At 41.3% G+C, this 23,692-nt stretch overlaps 1 protein-coding gene and 2 long non-coding RNA genes across 15 annotated transcripts in view; 2 read left to right on the top strand and 1 right to left on the bottom strand.

The window, feature by feature from the left end:
• The window catches only part of LOC142364079 (uncharacterized), a 32,759-nt gene extending 22,655 nt beyond the window's left edge, over window positions 1-10,104 (top strand). For 2 of the 8 annotated variants that reach the window (XR_012766129.1, XR_012766130.1), the window contains exons 7-10: window positions 41-193; window positions 6,962-7,042; window positions 7,398-7,526; window positions 8,325-10,103. This is a non-coding gene — a long non-coding RNA (uncharacterized LOC142364079). Of the gene's footprint in view, window positions 1-37; window positions 194-2,047; window positions 2,100-6,961; window positions 7,043-7,373; window positions 7,527-8,324 lie in introns of all 8 variants that reach the window. The other 6 variants (XR_012766134.1, XR_012766128.1, XR_012766131.1 and 3 more) reach the window with 6 other exon arrangements.
• The window catches only part of LOC142364081 (uncharacterized), a 42,824-nt gene extending 31,442 nt beyond the window's left edge, over window positions 1-11,382 (bottom strand). Inside the window, exons 1-4 of one of the 2 annotated variants that reach the window (XR_012766137.1) lie at window positions 11,122-11,293; window positions 8,214-8,353; window positions 6,946-7,016; window positions 2,165-2,225 (exon numbers count right to left, since the gene is read on the bottom strand). This is a non-coding gene — a long non-coding RNA (uncharacterized LOC142364081). Of the gene's footprint in view, window positions 1-2,164; window positions 2,226-6,945; window positions 7,017-8,213; window positions 8,354-11,121 lie in introns of both variants that reach the window. The other variant, XR_012766138.1, reaches the window with a different exon arrangement.
• PPARA (peroxisome proliferator activated receptor alpha) overlaps window positions 11,311-23,692 on the top strand; it is a 44,182-nt gene continuing 31,800 nt past the window's right edge. For 2 of the 5 annotated variants that reach the window (XM_075442395.1, XM_075442423.1), the window contains exons 1-3: window positions 11,542-11,647; window positions 11,934-12,129; window positions 14,765-14,884. The gene's annotated coding sequence lies outside the window, so the exon portion shown is untranslated. Of the gene's footprint in view, window positions 11,415-11,541; window positions 11,648-11,729; window positions 12,130-14,764; window positions 14,885-23,692 lie in introns of those variants that run through there. The other 3 variants (XM_075442416.1, XM_075442408.1, XM_075442401.1) reach the window with 3 other exon arrangements.

The following is a 23,692-nucleotide window of genomic DNA, read 5'->3' as shown; positions in this document are numbered from 1 at the left end:
TTTCATACATTTATATTTTCAAACTTCTCTTTTAAAGTAGGGTTTGTCCCTTCACTACGGAGTAACTCTACCTGGAGACTATTTAATGAACAGCCTTGCTGGACTCGGACCCATTGGACGCTATTTAACACTGTTTACAGAAGAGAAAAGCAGGGCCGCCGGGTTAGCAACTGAATCTAAAACTGATTTCAAGGTACGTTCTCCGGTAATACAATAGACATCTTTAAAATTTATGGACATGAGTGGATATCTGAGAAAAACATGAAATCAACCAAAATTTGTCCAAAGACAGCCTGACTTTGATGAACCACAGGGACAAACATAATATGAACACCTTCCAGAAGAAAACACTGTAGCTAGGTCTCAAAGGTAACTAAAATCTGACTAGATTAATTGAACATCTGTAGGTATATTTCTAAATCAAAGCATCATTAGTGTAATATATATACCAGCTGGAAAGTTTCTGTTTCTGGAGTGAAAAAACCAATATAAGAGCTAGAAACAGAAAAATTAATGAAAAAGGGTCAGTTGTTCCAACTGAGATCTTCTAGGAATTACAGAGTTTGAAAAAAAAAAAATCAGCATTCTATTAATATTTTATTTTTAATCAGAGATTAATTGGGCTTGGATTAAGTACATTTTGATTCCAGTAGTCCATTCTAATTTTCTTTTTAAAGTATAGTTCACCTTTATTTACTTAATAATACATATTTTCCTGTGTATAGTTCATGGTATTGATAGTGGGATAATGTATGAGTCTTTGTCTTTTGTGTAAGAGCAAATGAATGTCTTAGGATCTTTAGCTATGTGTAGGCAAAGAGCACTCTACAAAATAAGTGAAATTACAAGATTTTGTCCCAAAGAACTGAATACTTCTTTGGTAAACAGGAGCAAGAATTCTAGTATAATTACGTTCATAGCAGTCAATGAAGAGCCAACTAATTAAAAAAAAAAAAAGTTCACAAAAGAAATAGGGCTTTAAGGACTGATCAAAAGAGGACAGCAAAGGACAGTGAGTGCTTATTAAAAGGGACGTTGCCCCAGTCAAGGGGTTTGAAGATAGGGGGAAGAGAAGAGGAATAAAACTAATATTGGTGCTTTGGGAAACCAAATGACCCAACAGTGATTTCAACCACTCCTTGATCTACTTTTAAATATCCAAAGCGAGTGGCCTTTACCACCTTCTTCCAAGGTGTGGTTTAACAAACAACTGAACTGATGTAATACCTCACAGCTGCAAGGGGGAAGATCTCTCTTCCTCCTGCCCTCTTCTGAGGTCCTCTGCTCGCCCTTCTGCCTGCTCTGGTGTTCAGTAGCTCCCCGCTGAGTCAGCTCAGCTCACCTCACTAACCTACAGAAAACTATCCAGTGAGTCAAATTTTGACTCACTAAGGGACTTGAAAAATACCAAAGCCCAAAGCAGGTAAATGGTGGAGCCCGTGCCCAAAGGAAGGTACAGGAGGAGGGAACAGAACTGACTGTTTCCAGCAATGCTGAGCGGCTACACTGACGTTATCCCAAAAGACTACTCTGCTGCCAGAACACCATAAAATACAGTTCTGTAGCCTGCAACACCTTGGTTTGAGGATTTCTTTCTGACTCAGTTTCCAGCTCTAAAAGTAGCCTACGGCATTACCCTTAATAAGAAAAAGATGCGTTTTCACTTTGTGTTGTAATTAGAGCTTTACTGGGTTGAAAAAAAGGCTTAGATTTGTTTTTACTTACACCAAAGCACTTGTCTTAGAGCACAGTAATATGTAATGGTTAATCTAACTGTAAAATCTAAAGTGGAGAGACAGCACTTGTAATTCTACCACCAGGTAGTTAGGTGATGTCAGCACACTCACACCCTTGGTTAATCCGGCCTCATTTACCCTATAATAACATAACAGTGCCTTGCCTTCACCCCATTTTCTCAGTGGCACAGGTAGCTCGCTCTGTGTATGTTGCATTAAAGACTTTTTTTTGTGCGTGTGTATGTATGTGAGCGTGATGACAAACCCGCTGACATGCGGGAGAGTGACAGGGCACTTTATCTTTTACATAGCTTCAACAGGTAAACTCCCAGAATGTAAACATTTCAAGAGGAGACTTACAGGGTAGGTATACAGACAAGATTTTTTACTTTCCAGATTAAATAGAAATAAATTGGAGGTATACTGACCTATCGGATACATCTGAAAATCCCAGTCTGGACATTAAACAAACATTTGTAATGATGAACCCTAGGATAAACAGCAAATATTTTGTGTTCTTTAGCAAATATTTGCAGAGTTAAACACAGATGAATTAGGTAATCAAAGAAACTGGAATCAGGTAGCATGACTCAAAATGGATGCAAAACTCTGTGATATGGCTCTAATTAAACACTTTTGTATGATGCTTCTCATACTTAGCTTCTTCTGGAATGGCACCAGTGATCCACCTGGTGCGTTTGCCTGTCCTGTCGTTGGCGTTTCCCAGTGGCCTGGGAAACTTTGGGGTCTCCAACTATGGCTGTCGAAACAGGGAACTCGGACACCAAGCGTATGCGAACCCTGAGAGGGAGGCAGCTGGCAGGAGACCAGCTTTTGAGTATTTGCTGCTTTACGTTGAAACATTATGAATTTTGTCTGCCAGTTTCTAGAGCGAAAGGTACCCTAAGCCATAAAAAGGAGGTAAAAAGAGAGAAGAGAATTATATTAATATATGCAAAAGTTAATAACAATTTAAAAAAAGGGGTGAAGCACTTTAAAATAACTCAGTTAAAACCGAAACATCTGGTGACACTAGTATGCAGAAAAGCAGACATCAAAGGCCTGCCCCATACAGAAGTCCTTGCTGTTGCCTTTTTTAAACCGTATATCCAGATTTTTATTCTGGCTCTCGCTGTATTTGGAGTCAGTGAAATGATCTGAGAAAAGAAGGTTTCTTTGTGGGTTTTTTTTTTTTAACTGCCAAGATATTAGCTCAGGGATTATTATGAGGAAAAAAAACTGTTTGGAAAATACACTGGATATTGCAAATATTATAGGAAATCTTTGCAAAACGTGCTGGATTTGCATCCAGCTCTGAACACAACAGTTTTTATTTTTGTAGGTTCAGTATCAGATTATTTCCATGAGGTTTCTGGAAGTGAATGGAGCATTTCAGGCATGGTTTCACTAACGAGAGACAGGTCTAGCTGCACAAGGATCTGTCATGTGCAATTTTGTTTACTTCTGCCTGTTTGCTAACCTCTAACTTCAGTGAGTCACAGTATTTTTACTACCATGCTATCCATTCCACAGGCTTTAACACACTCCTCCACTTAATTATTAACAAAGTCCAAAGGTATCCACCCTTCTCCCACACAGGTCTTCCAGCTAAACACAGCTCTGAAACCTCGTCTTATTTAAAATTGTTCTTTACGGTTTGGATAAATATAGTCTTAGTAGTTGATGCTTTCGTGTCGCTGAAATGACATCCTTCCCCAGTTCTCCGAGCTCGGAGGCTTTCAAAGTCACGGCTCCTGCCGCTGCTTAGATTCCTCATGTCCAAACAACCAGAACTTGCTCACACTCCAGTCCTACAGACATCTTCCGGCTTTGCTCCTCACGATCCAGTTGAAAATCACTTCCTTTTCCAGGATTCCCTACAGCCACCTTCTAACTAAAATAAGCCCTTTACTCTCCTTCCTTATCCCTCAGATCATCCGCTACAGTCGTCACCTTCTCTGTTTCCTTGGCCAGGCTCGACTGTGGTTTGATGCCAGCCTGATTTCAGAGGTAGTGCAGGCGGAAGGAATGGGGCCAGTGCTCCTTCATCGCAGCACGCCGCCTCTCCAGGACGTGGGAGAGGGTACCATGAATTAGATCAGGAAATAATTTTTATTTCCTGCTGCTCTATTTTACTATTTTTCAGTGGAACAGGTCCCCTGATCTGGTTCACAGCACGGCCCTGCAAAGAGCTGGAGTTGGGAAAATTGAGGAGTGGTGCAGTGTAGCACAAGGATAAAAAAGGTGGAACTGGGTGTTGGGATGTTTCTGAGGCCACGGGATGAGAAAGCTGTGGCCTTTCTGCTACTGGCCTGAGATGAGGCTGCCCTCAATTTCTAGCAAGTAACAAGCTTGTTAATTGGCTGATAGCACAGTAAATCTGCATGAGTTTTCAGATTTCATCTGACCTCTCTCTTCTGTTTACTTTCTGTGTTATTTAATATCTTGTTTGCAAATTCTTTTATCAAACACTTTAAACAATTTTAGAAGTACAGTCTTGCTTTTAAAAAAGTTGACTGGGACTTAGTTATGAGCAGTTCCTATTCACACAGCAAAGCTGACCAGTGTAAAGAACAGTGAGAAATACTTGAACAAGAACATTGACAGTCGAAGTGTGAGGGAAAAACTGGTATCTGCAAAGCATCAGCCCAACTATACATGTGTTGCTTTTGTTTAAAAATCTGACTTGTAGATATGCAATGATTGAGCAAAGAGCCCAGAAGTGAAATACACAATTGTTCTTCATACAAGGCAGTTCTAGCATACAGTCAGTATATCATTTGTGAATGCTGGAAAAGACTGGGTGTAGCACAGTGAGTGTTAGTCATGGCCTGGAAAGACGGTAGGAAAACAATTTAAGTTGAATAGTTACTCAGCTAATTGCTTTGAGTAAGTCTCAGATTTACACACCCTAGAACCCAAACTTAAAATTTTTACTTGATAGTATGAGACAAATACATGCGTTTTCTCAGGGCGGGGCAGTGGGGAGTACATTAGAGGCTTTCTAAAACTACATTTGCAGTAGTAAAAGCAACCAGGAGACGAAACTGCTTGCATTAAGGATCTTGGAGGGCTGCAAAACTGTGATTAGATGAGCTCTGGAAAAGGCACTGGCATAGGTACAAAGTATCAGTACTTTGTGGTGCGTATCCTACCTGCTAGCCGTGTGCTACCACTCTGAAAGCAGCATGCAACCTGTACTTTCCCTTTAATTGCCTCAGTTAAAAAACAAAAAAACACAGCCTAGCTTTAAACTCATCTTCAAAAGCCACCTGACTTTGCACCAAAACAAATGTACATGCACATGACTCACAGTGACTCTCCTTGGGTGCTCTGGCAGCAACACAACTTCTAAACTCACTGCATCTGCTTGCTAAATAAATGTGCTCACACCTTTGGTGCATGAAGAACTTGGTCTGAAGTGTACATACTTAGTACGGAGGCAAACATAAATTCCAACTTCAGTTTTAATTTCTGCACTTGGACTGAATTATTTACAAGGAGATGAGATCATGGCAAGCTGACATTCACCTGGTAATCCTTCTTGAAATCTGCATAAAACATGAGCAAAGGCGCAGAAACTACTGAAGCTTAGATTAAGGCTACAACCAAAGTCAGACAAGGATAAATAAGAATTGGTTGAAGTACACTGGGAGAATTTGCCAGTTACAGCATAAGCTAATCTAGGCATGCAAGGGAGTACATACATGCTGCAGAATTATAGAGGACACATTTCAAAGAAAACCAAGCAGAAGTTGCTAATAATTGCATTAAGAAACACGTTCCACCATACATTCTTTCTTGCTTTTTTGTTCCAATTTGTCTTGCTAATACACAAAGTCTTCAGGGAAAAAGCAGATTTTCTGCATGATTATTAAAGGACAGTAGGGAGACCACAGGTATTACAGGAAAGAAGGGTTGGGAATTGGAAGCAGATGTCAGAGAGGGGTACGGAGCTGCCATAAATAGTAAAGAGACTTGAGAGGGACAGTAAAAGATGGCTTTAGCTGGAGAGGGGGAAGAATGGAGGCCAGAAAAGATGTTGCAATAGTCAACTAATGAATAAGATATGAATCACAGTTACAGTGGTGATGATAGGGAGAGATTTTAAAGATGTTGCCCAAGAAGAGAATCTCAGTGAGACAGATAAAACACTGAATGTGAAACAGATTGGCGGAAAAGGGGCAACAAAGATGTCATTAGGCCAACAGAGCAAAAGTAGGAAGAAACGAGAAGCCTGGATAAGAAAAGAAACTCTTTCTTTCAAATAGGAAACGCTCAAAGAGTATTTGGTAGAAATAGTATTTCAGTAGAAATATGGGGATTGATAAATTAAAATGCATTAAACAATTCAATTAAGAATTAATTAAATTAAGAGTGTATCTAATTCCAAGGATAACAGGGAAAAAAACTTACATATGGGAGGAAACTGTTGCCCGTTCAGTGACACATCATGGCAAGTACCATATGCATCAAAGGAAGGAGCAAAAAACCCCCAGTAACAGAATAACAAAACTTGTCCCTAGTTCAAGATACTGAGCAGTGATTTGTTTTCTAAAGTTGTGTAATTTTATAATCCTGATATTTTAGCAGTTCTTGGAGACAATAAAACCATAAATAAATCTGCTAAATCCTGCTGAATCTGGTAGTACAGTGTCCAGTACAAAACAAAATGTACAGAAAAGGAATCTTACATTGGAGGAAGAAATGATTCAGATGAGAAGGTAGGGGGGATTTGGAACAGCACAGCTGAGTTTTAAGAGTAATACCTTATTCCCATAAACTGTTCTGAAGTTGATAGTTTCCCCTGTGGTTCCTTTACATGCTGCAGCAGGTTCAGGTCTGGGCTTCCCCTCAGAAAAAGCTGAGGAGGGTACTGTTTTCCCCTTCTCTTTCAGTTCATCCTTAATGTGTGTATCCTGCATTACTGTAAGAAAGGTGCTTGCTCACTGCTAATAGTTGTTCTTTAAAGAATAACTTTTTTATTGAAGTGGAGAAATGACACTGACATTAATAGCGAGGGGGAGGGAGAGACCTGTCATATTAAAAAAATGTTAATTCAACAATTCTCATCATTGTTGAAAGTAATTCAGTTATCCACAGCGATGATGACAGCACCAGCATAAAAAGAGTATTGGTTAGTAGAGAAATTCTAAACATTTTGGGTTAAGAAGAGTTCATTGATAAGTTTAAAGCACCGTCATCTTACCTGCAACTGTTCTTAGTCTTTTTGACACAGGAAGAGACGTACAGACATCTGGAATGTTTGATCTTGACACTCTGAGAAATAATGAATTATTTGACTAGTAAGTAAAGAGTAACGCGCAAAGTCACTTTCAAATATGGATAGAAATGATCTGAATGACTGAGTCCATACCTTACATTGAGGGGATGGCATGGTAAACATCTCTAATGAAAATGAAATATAAGTAACAACTTTAATTGCTTCTTTTGCTGGGAAATTAAATCTCAGCCTAGATTAAAAAAAATATCCAATGTCTGAATAGTTTTGTGGAACATTAGACTTGTGTAAACCTGTAACCTGCACCCTGGTTCCATCCAAAACCTGTCATATTAAAATGAGGCAGATGAGCCTCACATGATGTATCTTAAAACATTTTCATTCATCATCTTTAGTCTTAGAGTTTTGTTCTAATCCAGGAGAGAGACGTGCATCTAAAAACAACCAACCCTCAAAGGCAACCTGCCCTAAAACCAACAACAACGCAAAGTTGCGCATACATTTCCGGAACAAGACTGCTACGCTGGGACACAGCTTCATAATGAAAGGTCAGGACAGGGAAATCTCACAGGTGTCTTCTGTTTCACCAGTTTGCTTGGTTGTTGGAGTTTTTTAAGGGGGTTGATTTGGTGAGAGACCATTGCTCTTTTAACAATAATTTGCATACTGTGTATGCCCGTAACCCACATATTAACTTAAATAAATCAGATGTAATCCTGTTCATTATCGCATGGGACTTCTGGCTTTGACTTATTCTGACCAGGCACAAAGGGGCAGGATTCAGCATGCACAAAACCATACTCCAAAAAGTCTTGCATAGTTTTCTATACTTGTGTTAGTGATCTCTGTTCATAAAACTTGTTGTCGTGTGATGGTCCAGCCAATTGTATTCTCTTAAGAAGAGTAATTCAACAATGTTAAAATAATTTTCATTTAGTACCTGTTAGTTCAGTAAAACTTCCATAGTCACACAAAGAGAAATGCAACCATATGTGTCCTATTTCAGCTTACAAAATCCTGGCTACAATGCTTGGTCTCTACAGTTCCCGTTCAAATAAATACTGAAATGGGAAGGCTCTTATTTTACTTATTATATCAATTTTGTTGGGAAATTCTTTCATGATGACCCAGCAAAAACGAGGCACATTGTCTGTTAAAATCTCTATCATCAGACCAGCAAGAGAAACCACAGCAAATATTTGAGCACGGGGTCAGCCCACTTCCTGCATTTTTACCAGTAGTTGGAGGAGGTGGCGGAGGCGCTGCCGATTTTTGCTGGTATAGTCCGCGTCCCAAACTTCTGAATGAGTCTGTGCTGACTTGGATCTGCTCATCTGCTTCCACAGAATTGCTGCGAGAGGCTCCGTATCCGGCCCTTAAACAAATGGAAAGGCGTTTTTGTGTTGCAAACGAAAACATTTTGTGACAGAAATGCTGCACATGACTGTGGAGACCTCTGACAAAGCCAGCTGGCTACCGGAAAGATGGAAAATCAACGACTGCACAAGTCTGGCTGCTTGTTTCACAACTGTCGAGCTGTTAGGCAATAGTAATATGGTTATTGCATATTAATAGAATATAACACTAATTAAAGCTTATTCCAGCTAAAAGCCTAGTAAATAATCTAATTTCTGATTTCTGAAAGCTTGCACATTTAAATAGCTAATGGATGTTTATGTTATTTAGTATGTTATTAAGATTTGAACTGCGATACCAATTTATGCAATCCAGTCAGTAATCTACGCTTTCGGTACAAAAGGAATCAGTATGGTCTCTTGGGTAAATATTTTAGATGCGTGGTACATTCTCCTCCTTCGCTACAGATGTTTTCTGCAACACCAGCCATTTTTATGGACAAAATGCATGCAGCTTCTTGAGACGAAAACAATTCCAAAATAGGGAGTAAGAGCGCTCTTCTCCATGTCTGGGATAACAGAGTCCTCTTCACTGACCACGCTGTGGACAGCGGTTGCTATGAGTTTGGTTATCAGCGAGTGTGGGATGGGGAACCCACAGCTCATAAACAGGAAACAGCCCACAACTCATTCTAAATTCCAACAAATATTTTGTGTTTTTACTGCCTTTGGGACAGCATTAGCATGTGAGCCAGGACAAGATGTACAAAAGATCTGTTTGCCTCTCGGGAAAGCTAGCTGGGCTCGGCAGCTAGGATAAAGCCAAGAGAGCCTGGCATGCCTCTCACTGGCAGCGGCAAAGCCCCAATGTGGTGAATTCCCTCAAAATGTGTAAATTCCCAAGGCAAAAGCCTGCAACTATAGCAAGATCTTACTTTTGAGAATTGTGCTGCAGCACTTTTACAGTATCAGCTCAGGGACCAGCAATACGAGTACGCATGCAAACAGACCTTGTAAGTCCAGCCTGAAAGCTCAGTATGGAAACTCAAATACAAGTGTCCTCACTCTCCATAGCTTCCTTGACAAGCAAGCGGGGAAATAGTTTGAAGAGCTGATCACACACCCACAGAAAACCAATATATGTTTGTAACTGCACAGAAGCTTATTCTGTTTGTGTATATTGGGGGGGGGGGGGGGAGAGAGAGGGAGAAAACAAAACTGAATGAAAAGTTCGTCTGCTCAGATAACATCTCTTATGGAAATATTCCCTTATCCTTGTTATCAGCTGAGCCCTGTTACACACAGGCTGTGAGGAAATATGTAGGTGTTAAAATTGGGAATTAACTTTCTAAATCAACAGATTCTTGCGGCACTGGGTGTTGGCCTGGCTTGGGACAGACCTCAGAGCAGCGCTACCGGTTGAGAAGTCAGGCTGTGACCAGAACTGTCTTGAAATAGAAAAAGCCTTAAATTACTGTAAATGTGAGGGCTTTCGCTAGCTTCTGTTTTCTGCTGTTGATGCTGCTTTTATTGGTTCCCACTGAGGCATGCTTTCTGGTGGATTTTCAGCCTCTACTGTTGTTCCTGTACTGAGCACGCCAGTGTCCAGATCCACGTGCTTAATCCAAATTTATGAGAAATGTATGGAATTAAACACGGTCCTCGCTGCAGTAGGGGCCAAGCCTCCTGGGCACTGCTGTCCTTCCTTCCCTTCTGAGCCTGGGCTTCTATTTTCTGAACTGCCACAAACTCTGTTTCCTTTGAGTAAAAATAAGCAGAAGGTGCACGTGTTTGCGCTTGGTACCTGTCAAATAACATCTGAAATCACAGAATCACAGAGTGGTAGGGGTTGGAAGGGACCTCTGGGGATCATCTAGTCCAACCCCCCTGCCCAAGCAGGGTCACCTACAGCAGGCTGCACAGGACCTTGTCCAGGCGGGTCTTGAGTATCTCCAGAGAAGGCGAATCCACAGCCTCCCTGGGTGGCCTGTTTCCAGTGCTCCATCACCCTCAGAGCAAAGAAGTTCTTCCTCATGCTCAGCTGGAACTTTGTAAGCTTCAGTTTGTGCCTATTGCCCCTTGACCTGTTGCTGGGCACCACTGAAAAGAGTCTGGCCCCATCCTCCTGACCCCCACCCTGCAGATATTTGTAAGCATTTATAAGGTCCCCTCGCAGCCTTCTCTTCTCCAGGCTGAACAAGCCCAGCTCCCTCAGCCTCTCCTCACAGGAGAGATGCTCCAGTCCCCTCATCATCCTCGTAGCCCTCCGCTGGACTCTCTCCAGCAGCTCCTCATCTTTCTTGAAGTGGGGAGCCCAGAACTGGACACAGCACTGCAGATGGGGCCTCACCAGGGCAGAGCGGAGGGGAAGGAGAACCTCCCTTGCCCTGCTGCCCACACTCCTCCTGATGCACCCCAGGAGACCATTGGCCTTCTTGGCAACCAGGGCACACTGCTGGCTCATGAAATGGGTCTTGGTGGCTTCTTCTCCTGACACCCGTGTTACTGACTACTCAGGTCAGTAAGAAAGTGGTTTGGTTTTTTGGTTTTTTTTTCTCCCCAAAAATGGAGCGTGAACATGAAAGTGAAAATGCAACTGTTAAGACCAAAAAAAGCACCAGTGATATTTTTTATAAAGCGATAACCACAATCATGAGGATCTCCCAGAAATGTAACATACGTGAAGCAGCCAAAGAGCAGAAATCGATACCGGGGGGGGGGGGGGGGGGGGGGGGGGGGGGTGGAGCTGACCTCCTTTTAAAACCACCGTCTTTACGCTTCTGCTTACTTCTCCAAGACTTGAGAGCCTCCGGAAGCCAAAGCCTGTTACCAAGCCCTGTTGAAGTGCTTTGCCGGGTTTTATTCAGGATTTACGGGCTTTTATGCTCTGCTGACGCGACCCGCAGTCGCTTTCCGAACGCCGGACAGCTTCTCTCAGCCGGCCGCGCTCCGGGAGAAGCCCCCGCTTTCCCCGTCCCCTCAGGGCCAAGGCACGGCCGCTCCCCCCCCCCCGCCTCAGCGCGGCCCGGGCGGGCGGGCGGCCGCCCCGCCTCAGCCTCGCGCCCCCTCCGCGCGCCGCCGGTAAGCGGCCCGTGGCGCGCGCAGACGCCAGGGGGCGGGAGGGGCGGACGGAGGCGGCGGGGGGGGGGGGGGGGGGGGGGAGGAGCGCGCGTGCCCCCGCGCTGCGCCCGGCCCGCGCAGGTCTCTTCCCCGCCCAGCCAATGGCGGGCGGCCACTGCGGGAGGTGTGTGCCGCGACCTCACTTCCGGTACCTGTCAGCCCGCCGGCCAGACCCTGTCAGGCGCAGCGCCGAGGTACTTCTGCCACCCCCCGACCCCCGCCCCGCCGCGCTGACAGCGCCGCTGCCTGCCCGCCCCGGCCCGCCGCGCCGATGGGCGCCGAGCGGCCGCGCCTCTCCGCCTGCCTGCGGGCCGGCGGTAACGCGGCTGCACTGCCCTCCCGGCTGGGGCTCCGCGGCCGAGGGCGGCGCGGGGAGGGCGCGGAGGCGGTGGGAGCCATGAGGCGATGGCGGTTTCGCTAACGACCTGTCCTGTTTTTTTTTCTTTCTTTGTTTATTTACCTCATCGCCGCGCTTTGAAGCCCTCTGCGAAGCTCCGGCGGGGGCGAGGAGAAGGAGTTGGCTGGCCTGGGGAGATGCTGTAACCGGTTCCCGCTGCTGCGCCCGGGCTTCGCGCCAGCTGCCCCGCCGGGCCGGCACCGCGGTGGGCGGCAGCCCGGGGTCCGAGGGGCCGAAGGACGAGCAAGAGCCGGCCCTGGCCAAGGCTGGCGTTTGTAGGTAAAGAGCGACCTTGGAAACTTTGTGGGGACACTTCAGGGTGCTGGGGGGGGGGGACAGAGGAGAAGATGTGCTGTGAGACCTTGGAAACTTTGTGGGGACACTTCAGGGTGCTGGGGGGGGGGACACAGAGGAGAAGATGATGTGCTGTGAGACCTTGGAAACTTTGTGGGGACACTTCAGGGTGCGGGGGGGTGGAACAGAGGAGAAGATGATGTGCTGTGCAACCTTGGAAACTTTGGGGACACTTCAGGGTGCTGGGCGGGGGGAACAGAGGAGAAGACGATGTGCTGTCGTACAAGGTGTTGTTTTGCAACTGTTGCGTCTTAAATGCAGCGTGTTTGAATCGTCCTTACCCTGGTTTGAGAAATGAATTTGGGCGTTAGGTAGAAAACGCGTGCTTGGAGGTTGCTGTTGTTGGCTTGGCTTGGTCGGGCACGTTGTGCTTTTTACCAGTCGGTTGGTCAGAGGAGAGTCCTGTACCCTTGGAGTGGGTTGGTGGGAGCTCCCTCTGTATTCGCTTTTGCGGTTTGATGAGAAAAACGTTCTTGTTTGTCCCTACAGGGCTGTGCGCTTGCTTTCTGAAAAGCAAGTGAAAAAGATAGCATTCAGAAAGTAATGGAAAGGAGTGCTAAAAGGTGTTGCCTTGTATTCATGTCAAGATTAGCACAGCCCCGCTGACGGGAGTAGCTGTTCCTGAGCTCTCTGATGGAAGAAGTGTCAATAGAGGATTCGTCATACAGGATTATCTGGAATGATGATGTCTGGCACTCTGGTGGCATTGGATGTGTTAGTAGTGCTGCACATAGAAAGGGATTGCACAAGTTTTGTTGGGAAGGAAAGGTTTAGTCAAACTGTACTTGTATTATAGAACATGCACAGACTTTGTTTTTGGCATCTAACACTGACTACTGGGTTGAAATCCACATGGTCTTTGCAGGTAGCAAAACTGATAAGCTATAAAAAGTGTTTCCTTTATAAATTCTGAATCACTGACTTAATATTGAGGCTACCTCGTCTCATGCGGAAACAGACTGCCGTTGTGGTTCATGTGATGTGGTCACAAGTCCACGCAAAGCTAACCCAGCGTCATAACCTTTGTTACTTGGCGTGAGCTATCGAGCAGCCACTGGCCCTTCGGTTACTTGTAGTGGCAGCTTTCTAGATTTTGAGTCGCGCCATGTGGTGTTTCAGAAGGATGGGAGTGTGCGCAGACCGTATCAGCGGTTTGTAGAACTGCATAGCCAGCACGCTCCCTTTCTTTTCCCATGTTTGGAAGGAACACTTGGCGTAGTCCAAAAAAAAGTTCTCATCAATCTGCTGATGCCTGATATTGACTGTCATCCTCTACAATCAGGTAGCATAGGGAGTTTCGGCTACCTATGACAAACCCGTGCGTCCTGAAAACCTGGTGGTTTTCTCACTTGCTTTTCAGTAGTTCTTTAATGTCTGCATTTTCCATTCATACCCCTAAATACCGTAGTCTTCTTAAAGGGCATTATGAGTTTTAAACCATGGCAAAAGCGTTGCATTTCAGTTGTGATTTTGTATCATTATGCTTTTAATATTTATGTGTTGGGTGTTATAAAAATACTAGAGAAGATAATGTTCTACAGGAGAGCAGGATACATGGCCTAGGATATTAATCTTGTTCTAGAAAATAGACTGTAGTGCTCACAGTTGACCCAAAGTAGTCAAGGAAGGCAATGTAAATTTTCTTAGTATTTTGTAGAAGAAGCTCTTAGTTCAAAATTGCAAATAGCACTTTTTTTTTTTCCTCTTCGCCTTAGCTTAGCTGCTGAGATTTGAGTTCTGAGTTCTGTGCACATGGCATATTTGTTGCAAAGGCGAAGAAAAGAGAATGCCATACTTATCTTGGAAAATAAATGAAGCTGAATTCATGTTTATTATAAATAGAAACATTTTCTTACAGCATTTTTGATTTTTGACATTTTTGATTTAATCTGACTGCTTCTGCAAAATCTCCCTGAATCTTTAATTTGTTTGTTTTTTAGTTGGGTGGAGAGGGGCGTCAACTTAGTGAAACCATTATTTATTTTTATAGCTATGTATGCACTTCTTTGTAATTTCTTTTAACAGGCCTTAGAAAGTATATACAAGTAAAATCTTTACCTTTGGGGTGTTAATGGTACTTAAAAGGCCAATTGCAAAGACATCTTGTGGGACGTGTGTGAGTATGCACTTTGGAAACCATTAGCTATTCTAACAGTTTATCCACATAAATACCTGAACGTTTGTGAGAATGCTCTTTATGAGTAAAAGTATTTTCCTTTAGAACAGATAATTAAAATAGCACAGAGCTTTCACTGTAGTGGTCTTAGTTGAGTGCTTTTGAATTTTTCTAGTATGAAGAAAAAAAGATCAGAGTGATGCTGTGATATATCAGTCATATACCCTAGTTAGCTAGATGTCAGTGTAGTCCTGCTGTAAAACTAGGTGTTGTATTAAAAGCCTCAGTCATTTAAAAATGAATTTTAGCCCAAGTGAAATGACAGGTTTTTTTCTGAAGAAGCATAAAGAAACATTAAAAAGCATTATGTTACATGATATCAATGTAAAATTAGGATAGTAAGCTTTGAGAAATTTTGTTGACTGTATTTTAATTTTTTTTAAGAAAGAATGTCATCAGCTTTTTATTGATGAAGATCCACTTGTTATCACCAATGTACACATGAAATGGAAAGATTCTGGAAAACAACTTCTGTTTCAGCTTTGCAAGATGCTGCATGAAGCGGTGAGTAAATGCATTGACTGGGAGCTATCTTGGCATTGCTTTTGAACAGCTAGAGAAAAAAAAACATTTGAGGTAGGATTTCTGTAAAGAGTGATTAATGTATAGTCAACTGACAAGGAAAGAAATCTGAGCAAACAAATAGTTGATAAATGGAAAGTAGTAGCGCAATCAGGAGAACAGAGTAAATAAAATTTCCTTATGTGTCAGTATCTATTGCTGTGTTAGACTTCTGTGTAAAAGTTGTATAAAGGCGTTATCCAGTAGAATTCTGAACTCTTAAAATTTTAGAAGTAGAGCGCTCAGCTTTTCACAGGACCAGTAAATTAAATATTGAATATTCAGCATGAAATTTCTGAATATTCTCTGAATGAAAAAGTACTTATCCAGTAAGGTTAGGCTCTAAATCATCACTATCCTCAAAATAAAACTAAAATCTCTGTCTTAGAGTGTGATGTTTGGCATGTTTTAAAAGCATTAAATTGATATGGGCAGATTGTTGTGTGACCAGATTGCATGTGGCATTGAGATGTTGCCAAATCTGATTCCACTTCCTCATACCGGTTCCAATAGTTTCTGCTTATGAAACAATATTTATTTATAAATGCATTGCATGTGTCTTTTAAGTGTCTAGGAAATATAATTTCTGTGTCCAGTGACAGGCTTCTAATGCACAGATTAATATAAATTATAAAATAAATTCATTGGTATTCTAATCCTGATTTAGGCTTAAATTATTACGTGACTGGTTTGTGTGGTTGTTTGCTGTGTTTTAAAATGCTGTAAGCATAAGCTGTAGAAACTTTTTTTACTTTGCAGATTGAAAGATGAGAACTACCAAACAGGCGAAGTTTGTTCTGTGGTACTATATTCATCTAAACATACTGTTTTAAGATCAAGTTGTCTCATGCCTGTGGAAACACTAACAGTATGAGATAAATTTGTATGCATTTGGCAAGTTACCTATCCCTTTTTAGAAATGCTGATAGTCTACAAATTTTTTAAAAGCCATGATAGTATAAGAGATTATTCATTTAATCTTTCCAAATAGTAGAATAAACTTGTTCATAAGTGTGTCTGCCTTGAGGAACTCAGAGTGGTTAACAACTGCTGAAGTTGTAAGATTCTTTGGCATTTGATTCCAAGTGGCTGAAATACATGTGAAAGCTAGTTAGTCCAGTATTTTTGTATTTCATATTTTCATGTCTCATTAGTCCAATTTCAGTTTGTTGATAAGTATGTGAAAGGAAACCAGACCTGCTGTTCGGTATGCAATTAACTGCTGTTTGAGTAACTTCTTTCTCATCTATGAGTGTATAAAATCCCAGAGCCGAGAGCATTTCTTGTTGTGAATAGTTAAGAGTTTGATGCATTTTGCATGGAAAAATAATACCACAATCTGTCCTAATGTTATTTAGATTTAACAAAAAATGGATCATTTTAAACTATTCCACAGCCTACGATTAAGGTTTGGAGGCAGGGCTTGCTGTCTTGTTGCATGTATCCGTGCATCCAGCACAGTTATGCTGTCTGAGTGAGTTCTAGTATCTGCATATAGGCTTGTATTGCCATTCGTTTTTCATTACAGAGTGCTACATGCCTGTTTTGTTTGAAATAATTATTTACTGGAAATTATTGATATAACAATTCACAGAAGAAAACACTGAATTTAAACCAGAATGTAAGTGTTCAGGTGGCAGAACTTTTGTCTGTTTGCAAAATCTGTTTGAAAGTGAAGACTTCAAGACTTGTTGACATTTCCTAGCCTCCTGTTAGTGTTACTGGCTCAGCAAGAATGTTATTAAGTACATGGCATTGGGGTTATAGTGCAGGCTCATATTAAACAAAACAAAACCTTCTCGCGTCTTTATTCAACGTGTGTGGAAAATGTTCCCTACAGTAGTAAGGCTGAAAAATAGAATATGGAACCATTTGGATTCGAGGGGGAGGAATGGTGAATGACTCCTGGGTTTATTAGCAGGCAGTGCTTGATGACATTCTGTACGACAGGGCTGATGAATGCTCCACTACAACAGTCGATGAATTCACCCACTCTGATGCTAATATAAAACAAAATTAATGGCAACATGCAGGTCATAGTGAATATTGTGGGTGTGTTGGTAATTTTCAGGGGAAGATTACAAGAACTATGTGTTACTAGCATAAAAATTATGTTCCTAATGGAGACTAGAACTAGATTCCTGAGGAAGGTTAGGTGTCCTAAGAATAATTTGAAAAACTAGCCAGTGTGGGTACGCACAGAATATTGGACATTGAAGTTTACTCAGCAAAGTTGAAAATGTTGAAGTGTGGCTTTTCAAATCTTTTTTTTCTTAGCCTGTAGGAAAACATTCAGTTTGCAGTAAGTGTGCTGCATTGTGAAGGGGTTTCGAGTGGGTTTATTGTCAGTGTGAGATGCTGTATGGATGTAGATCTGCTATAAGAGTTATGTAAACAAAGGAATGTTCTGTCTGTGGTTGTTTCTGACCAGTTGGTTGTTGGAAATTTTGCTCTGAAGGCATAAGGTAGACTTATGTTGTTACGCCGTATATATGTGAAATTTAAAAATGCTGTCATGTGTATATTCATATTCCACATGGCTGCCCACAGGGAAGAGCACATAAGAAATTTGAACTGTTTTTCACCTGTGAAATTAATTATTTTATTTATTTATTTATTCATTCTTATCCATGTCAGAACAAAAGACTGTTGTGTGCAGTTAAGCAGGCCAGTCTGATTAGAAAGAAATCAGGTAGCAGCTTTAGAATATATCTTACTAAGAGACCAGGAGCACAGGATACTGCTTTTGAAAAAAGCAGCAGCTGTGGATTTTGTGTACTGTGCTCTCCTACAGATGGGACTGTACATAAATAGGCCAATATTTTCAAACAGCTGTCAAATGTTTAACGTAAATGTATGTTTTGGGCACCTGATTTTCAGCGTACTGAGCTGCCATCATTCTAACCAAATTTACAAGGAGTTGCATTTTCTGAAGATTTTAAATCCTGTAATAAATCTCGTGGAAATGTAATAGTGATTATCCTGTAAGAATAGAATTGTTCAGTTTGCAGCTGTCATTCATTTTTTTTCTCTTCTACGTGGTACGCATGTGTGTGTGTGTTTATGTATATTTATATATGAACACATAAAAATGAAAAAAGAAAAATAGACTAGGATATCCACTCCCTGTGGTGTTCCTGAGAGGCCTGCAAATATGAGGCTTACAGTGAGAAGTGTGGTTACACCATATGGCCTGATCTGATCGAGCGACTCTTGTTAAAGATCAGTCAAGTTCCCTCTTCGTGATTCTTTCCTTTGCTCCCATCCCTGTGTTTCTTTCCTTCCTTTTTGCTGCCGCTGAGTGAGTCTGTTCAGCTGTCTCTAGCTATGTGTTTCCTGTGTCACATTTCTACCGTCTTAATGAGCTGAATTGTTCACTGAGGCTGGGCCTACACTAGGAAATACGCCGGGGACTGTTCTCTGGACCTGGAACAAAGAGGCAAGATTGCACACACCTTACGGTCTTCCTCCTGAAACAGCATGGTTGCATCCAGATTGCCAGTGGGGAGCAGTTCGCTGCTCTGCATTTGCTGTCCCCTTAACTGTGCCTGTGCATTTGTCTGGGAGAGTGCCGGGTTGGTACGGGCCAAAATGGTGTCAGAGAGCACGCTAACAGCATGGCTGGAGCCTGTGCTCTGGCTCTGTTTTATTTACTATTATAGACGTGGCCAGAGAGGTCAGACAAGTGCGAGAGCCAGCGCAGGCGGGATGGAGCTGTGTGGCTGGAAGTGAAGAAGGAAGAGGGAAGGCACAGGGCTGACCATGTCAGGGAGCTACGGAAGGGATATCGTTTTGATGTCAGGGAGCTATTACATTACTGAAGTTGGCTCGTCAAACTGTACCCTTAACATAACTTTATTTTCAACCAACAACTTCAGTTTGGCTCTGCAGAGGGCTGTGAGTGCTGTGTCCCTATAACTTGCTTTTTTCAAAGTCTGATTCAGTCAGCTAAAATGCCTTTCAACATGAATTAAAACTGGTATATGAAAGTACATATACGACTTTTTAAACAGGTTTTCTTATCCTGGCTGTTTCATTGAGCTGTTGCTTTTCTTCCACCTTTCTGTAATTCAGGTGCTTCTTTAGTTAGAAGAAGTGGGGAGGAGAAGTGGGGCGGCAGGCAGGCAGCGATGGTGATGCTATTGTCAGTGTGGGCCTGTTGAACTGGTAAGTAGACACCCTTCATGACATGCGAGCTTAGATGGCAGGAAAATAATTGGTTGTATTTTGGCATTTTTTGATCATGCAGGAGTGTGAGGCTTGTGATCTCCACTGTAGCAAGTGACCTGATTTAGAACTGTGAAGTCGTGTGTCCTAAGTATATCCTCTGTCTGACGTGTCAGTAGCTTGGAAGTACAAGTACTTGATGTCCATTTGCCAAAAATGTAGGTTCATTGCATTCGTACCTGTTGCCAAGACTCTTGTCAGCAATGCTAATCCAGTGTAAACTTTGTTTTTGTGTGACACATTTATCACAAAGAAAAACTTTTTAAGGTAGGAATTTCTAAATTACCAGAACAAAACTGAAGGCCTTTTTCTTAACAAAAAACACAACAATAACAACAACAAAAAGTGAAAGAATTTTCTTTCACATTCCACTCTGGGTACTCGGAGTTGTGGCATGCCGTTAAATCAAAGCAGGTTTATTTTTAGCAGGTTTTATTTATTTATTTATGTAAATGTAATAGCTGAGCAACTAGAGCCTGTAAAAATACTTTGAAGGAATGAGTAAAATTGTAGAACACTGAAGAATAAGTAAACTGCACTAAATCTGTAATATCTTGTCTGATGGTCATTCTCATTTATAGAATATAGATCCTTCTGTTAAGCTGAATTTAGGTTGTCAAATATGTTTGTTATTATGTCTGGACAAGGGAATGAAGCTTATCAGTGGAATAAAGCCACCGAAAATACACAGTGGTGGTGTTCTCTGCTAAGAAGGCGAATTCAGGCTTCTTGAGTCTCTTCCAGAAACAGATGTAAATTCCGCTGTAGCTTTTCAAACAGTGAATAATCATAGTCTGTTATGTTTGCTGATGAATCATGCCAGGGGTTGCAGATGGTGAGAAGAGTGCAGCTGTGCAGATACTGGAGGGGCGGAGAGAGAAGACCCAGAGGACCTGAGGGGATGAAGGAGGTGATTTGGGGATGGGTTGACACGGTTTATGAAAGAGAGGGATAGGACAGCTGAAAGAGTATTGAAGCTGAGTGTGCCAGGGTAAAGCCGAAACTGAAACCTGAGATTTGGGGAGGGGGAGAGTGCTGGAGACTCAAAAGGAGGTATATTTGAGGCAGAAAGATATTTTTTGTTGTTGTTGATCTTTTGAAGAAAAAGTTGCAGCGTCAGATGCCGAAGTAGCTGGACTTTTGTTCTAAGTGAAAACAAGGAGACGAAGCTTAGATGTGGAAGTTTAAGCTGTAAATGAAAAGAGAAAACTAAGAGGCTTCACATTCCTTTTAAAGGAATGCTGGTCATAATTAGGAGAGCTATTGCAGTAGAAGATACAGATGCAAAGTTATGATTTTTTTTTGAATTTCGATTGTTCTGAGCAGGACCTCTGTAATGAGATCCAGGGTGGCAAAATGTGGGAGTTTGCCCCGTAGGGAGGTTGTGTCTGACTACGTGTTCTGAAAAAAGGGGATTGCAAGGCCTAGGTTGTGGTTGAAGGGCAGGTAAGATTCAAGTGAAGCTTTTCACCATCTTAAATCAATATACTATAAAGTCAAAAGCATCTTTCAATGTTTTGCATTATCATTTTAATTTAAGATATCTTTTTCTATTATTTTCTCTCTCTCTTCTTAGAGAAAAAGTATTGTTCCAAAACAGTAGCTCTTTATTCAGGAAGAATGTTGCCATTAAGTAGTCTGTAAGAACTAGTATTTTTGCCCACAGGTCAGAAATCCTCAGCCAAAGTGAATATTTAACCATTGCTTTAAGCACAGCCAATTATGCTTTTCTTTAATAAAGTATGAGATTGGGAGTCAAAGTGAGGGGACCTGGAAAATTGTAGAATACTCCAAATACCACCATAACTTTAGGCACCCATGGTACTGTTTGTGTGTTCTACAAACCTTAGGAAATATGAAGCAAATACTGAAAGTGAACTGAACAAAACAAAAAAGAGGGGTCAAAAGTCCAGGTCTGTCTTGGAAAAGAGTTATGCTCCAAAACTGCTGTGGTGAAAACTGTCTTCAGGATTGTTTTCTCACGTGTTTTAGTCTAGTTACCGAAGAAAGTCAGGTATATGCAGTATGGTCTCTTCCCCCCGCCCAGTAACTTTGAACCTGCAAGTCTTGTCAAATTTGACAGAGGAGTGGTTGCAAAGACATTAAAGTTCTGTAATTTTTGTGAAAGTTGGCAACTGGAAAGAAGAAAGGAAAACACATTATTGACCCTACTGGGGAAATGATGCAATATGAATTCAACAATTATCTGTTCTGTTTGGCCTGTCAATTGCCAAGCAGCATTGGAGCACCAGCGAGCCAGTTGCAACAGGTAGTTCTGAGCCAGCTACAGCGTGTTTGCTGTTTGCACAGGCAGTAGTTAGGGATGTTGTGTGCGGGGGGGCGACTGTAAGTGCAGCGAGAAGGGGAGAGAGCAGGGAAATATGATAGGACAATGTGGCGTGACAATGGTGTGAAAATTTTGTGTCTTTGGGAGCAAATCAATGGAAATTAAAGTTTTTTCGGTTTCTTCTCCCCAAAGTTGCTCTTTTCCTGGTGATTTAATGCTGCTAATAGTAAAAAAAAATATGAATTCTACCTTTCACATTTGTGTAGTGTCACAAGTTAATGCTCTCAAGCTTTTATCATGTTGTTTAAGCTGACAGAATTATATACAACTTCATAAATTTCATTACCAGTCAACAAACTCAAAACTACTTTATATCTGTAAAATAACAAATTATGTGGCATAATAATAATATTATTATATACAATATGTGGCCTTGAATTAGGCTGTATTCAGTTGAAGTATCTGTCACAGGAACATCCCTTTACTCTTCTGTCAAAGAGTAAGCAAGGTTGAAATCATACGGGAATAACAAAATATGCTCACATAACAAAAGATCAGTTAATTACTTCTTATTCTTCATTTTACTATAGATTTAAAGTTAAGGCAGGTATTTTTATTTATAACACAGCAAAGATTCTAAGTTCTAAAGGGTACGTTACTACCAGTCCTGCCAATAAGGAATTATCAACAATATGTAACAATAGCTATTATGCATAAAGGTCTGTGTATATAAACCAAAGGGGATTCTTATATCCTGGTTTATAAGAATACATTTTAAGGTATCCATACATATACATGAACCCTAGAGACTGTTGAAATGTTATCAGAGCTTCAGAAAGTGCATCAAAGTCTTTGCTTGACACTGTAAATTAGTGGTAATTAGTTTTTATTTCTTTTCGTAAATATAGTATATCTGAAATTTAACATTTGTTAGTAAGAGTTATTAGACAGCCTTGCTTGTAAAAGTTACAATGTCTTTCGAAATAGGACGGTCATGCATGTTATGGGGCTTTTTTTGTCTGTTTGATTTTTTTTTTTTATCAACCATATGAGCAAATAGAACTTCTGAGTCACAGAGGCTTATGTAATAGCACAGTCAATATGTTTAATGGAAAATGGCCAAAATTTTTGCCTGGCACTGCCTCTGTATGTATGAGATTATAATTTCAATTGACAATTTTAGTTGTACAGATGTCTTTAATTTGTTACCCTCTGAAGTTTATTTTGACCATATGTAGTGAAAATGTACTCTGCAGGAGACTTAGCAAGGAGGTCACATTTTATTTACTTCAAAAATTTATTGTATTGGAGGTAATCATCAACTCACCACACTAAAATGTAATTTGTATTTGCCTTTTACCCTCAGATATCTTTATCCTCCAGCAAATGAAGTCTCTGTAGAATATCACAATATAGTCAGAAAATTGTTGAGAAGCCACTTTGCATAATCTGAGATGCGTGATCACATGTGTGAGGAAAGAATTGCAACATTCTAGTTCAGTCTTGAGAATCTAGTTTCCATTGAGCAGCATGTTAGGACAGATGTGTAGGCTGTAAGTGCTATGCTTGTCAGAGTCAACTTTGACTTCACCACTCAAACTTATTTCTGCATATTATTTTTAGAAAAAGAGTGGAGAATGGTTTAGGATATGTAATATGTGCATGCAGTTCCTAAGACATAGTTTTTGTGGGATTTTGGGTTTGTTCCTTTTTTTAAAATTCTCTTAATTCTGGGCATACTATGCAACCAGATCTACTTTCAATCTGAGCACTGATTTCTGACGTCGAGGTGTCCCTAACTGTTTATCAGTTCAAAACCTTGGCTTATGTAATTACCTTGTAAGACATCTGTACAGTATTGCAAAATTTAGCAAAAAACAGATGACTTCCAGATAAATGGGTAAGGAGTTTTGGGACACGTGGGGAAAGTAACAGAGCTTTGAGTTCATTAAAGCAGTATTAAAAATATAGCAAATAGTCAGAGGACACATTGTGTGAACGTGACCTTGGATCTTGGATCAAATAGCAAATACATTAATGTCGTGTTTGTCTGAATGTGACCTTGCATTGGTTCAAATATCAATCATAAATCATATCCTAGCTTTTAATGTACATGTAAAGAAAGCAGCCTCTTTAATGATGCATCAAATCTTTGGTCTTAGTAGTTGTGGTCTTCACACGTAAGAGTTCAGCAAATACACAGAACATCTGTGTGCCAAACACTATATTCTTTTAGC

The sequence above is a fragment of the Opisthocomus hoazin genome, chromosome 1, assembly GCF_030867145.1.
Source record: "Opisthocomus hoazin isolate bOpiHoa1 chromosome 1, bOpiHoa1.hap1, whole genome shotgun sequence".
NCBI lineage: Eukaryota > Metazoa > Chordata > Aves > Opisthocomiformes > Opisthocomidae > Opisthocomus > Opisthocomus hoazin.
The sequence above is the reverse complement of the archived record's forward strand: the minus strand, read 5'-3'. Positions and strand labels throughout refer to the sequence as shown.